Source organism: Corylus avellana, chromosome ca3 (genome assembly GCF_901000735.1).
Source record: "Corylus avellana chromosome ca3, CavTom2PMs-1.0".
NCBI lineage: Eukaryota > Viridiplantae > Streptophyta > Magnoliopsida > Fagales > Betulaceae > Corylus > Corylus avellana.
The window spans coordinates 27105911-27108162 of NC_081543.1; the positions used below are offsets into that span (position 1 = coordinate 27105911).

Below are 2252 nucleotides of genomic sequence, written 5' to 3' on the forward strand. Positions count from 1 at the left end.
GTGGGTTTTCGTGACAACTTTCATTTCTCAATCAACGGTAACACATTTTTTGCCATGTTACTAATTATTGACGTGGTAATTACTGTCACATCAAGAAAAACTTTATTGACGTGTCAAAAATAACACCTCAATAATTATTGACGTGGTATTTTGACAATTATTGACGTGCCAAAATAACACGTCATTATTTCATACGTAAAAAATTAATTAATTAATAATATTAATTATTTGTTTTAAAAAAATTAGATAACAAAATTTAACTAGTAACCTATATTAGGTAACCAAATTTAATTGGTATATGTATAATATATATGTATAATTGGTATATGTTGTCATACATTAAGAGATATATTCATTAGCTATTAAATATATGTTTATAGACAGTGATAAATATGTACTCTTTTAATTTATTTTGAAAAAATTATTATGGCTATATCACGTTTTCAAGATTGTAGGAGTATTATAAACTAAAAAATTAAAGTGTTTTTTAGAATATTAATACATGTATGTGTTCTCTTAGTCTTAAGTATATAGTATTTTTTTTTTAAAAAAAAAAAGGATCATATCATTTTTTTTCCCTTCTTATTTTCAATTTATTTTCTTGACGTGTCACATGCGTCAAGAAAAATATTTTCTTGACATGTCAAATTTGACACATCAAGGATTTCTTGACGTGTCAAATCTTGACACGTCGAGAATTTCTTGACATGTCAAATTTTGGCATGTCACTAAAAAAATGAGTGAGATGTCTCTTTTAATTCAACTTTTTCCCTATTCTCTCTCTTCTTATTATTTATTCTTTCCCTCTTCTTTTATTTCCCCACACTCTCTCTCTCTCTCCTCTCTCAATCTCCCACTTCTGTCTGCACGCCCATGCAGTACCCCCAGCTAGCTCCCTCTAAAGGGAAGAAGAAAAAGAAAAGGAGAAGAGAAAAAGAAGAGAAGCAGAAAAAAAGCAGAAGAAGAGAAAGAAAAGGAGAAGAGAAGAAGAAGAAGAGAAGCAGAAGAACAAAAAAAAAATAGAAGAGGAGAAGAAGAAGAGAAGATAAGAAGAATTTTTGAGTTTTTAAAGATTTGTTGGGTTTGACGTTTAGGTTTTTGAAGATTTGTTGGGGTTGACGTTTGAGTTTTTTATTTTTCAGGTTGATTTTTTGAAGAATTTTTGGGTTTGGGTTTTTGAAAATGGATTTTCTCACTCTCTCTTCTTTTCTCCGGAAAAAAGAAGAGAGAGAGTGAGAAAATGGAGAAAAGAAGAGAGAGAGAGAGAGAATGGTGTGTTGGAGAAACAAAGGAAGGGAGAGAGAGAAAGAGATGATGTTGAAAAAATTTTAAAAAAATTATTTTTTTTAATAAATTTTAAATTTTAGTGACGTTTCGAAATTGACACGTCAAAAAATTTATTAACGTGTCAATTTCTGGTACGTCAAAAATTAATTACACGTCAATTTCTAACATGTCAATAATTTATTGACACATCAATAGATTTGTTGACGTGTCAAAACTGACACGTCAATAAATTATTGACGTGTTAAAAAATGACACATCAAATTTTTTTTTTTTTCACGTGCCACTTTTTGACACGTCAATAATTTATTGACATGCCAAACAATGACACATCAAAAAATCTCCATTTTTGACAACCACATTTTTAACGCTCAACACATGTCAATAAAGTTTAGTGACTTGCCAGACTACCTAATACATCAAAAACACCCTGTCAAAAAAAAAAGTCTATTTTTTGTAGTGACCATGGGAATGTTGAGAATGACGAGTCATGGGTTCCGGTATTATCTCTCTTTTGGTATAATAATTTTAGAAAAAATGCATATGCTAATGTGGCAAAACGATGCATTTTTTTGGGGACTAACGGGCGTTACAAAAATCTAACGATAAAAATTTTATTGGCATTTCGATTAACTCAAGAAGTAAAAATTCGAAGAAAAAAAAAAAACCTAAAATTTTTTTAGTTTTGGCAAGTTGACTCATGAACTTATAATATATTTACCCTTTATTTTTTCAAAGAATTACATTCCCCACCCCCAAATTAAGCAAATGCAGTTTGCTTTCAATATGAACCAAAGCATTTGAATGCCATAGATCCAACCAAAGGAAGAGTATGCTACCATCCCACGCTGGGTAGGTCTTGAAAGGGTTCCGGGTGGGTTCATGCAGTATCTCGAGTAGGTCTTTGTGGGGCCTTGGGTGGGTTCTGGTGGAGTCCTGATCAAGTTTCGACAAGGTCTCGAGTGAAT

At 31.3% G+C, this 2252-nt stretch overlaps 1 non-coding gene across 1 annotated transcript; it reads right to left on the minus strand.

The window, feature by feature from the left end:
* Positions 1–1484: 1484 nt before the first annotated feature.
* LOC132176805 (small nucleolar RNA snoR111) lies at positions 1485–1612 on the minus strand. The gene has a single exon (XR_009439666.1). It is a non-coding gene; the product is annotated as a small nucleolar RNA snoR111 (small nucleolar RNA).
* Between the last annotated feature and the right edge of the window lie 640 nt (positions 1613–2252).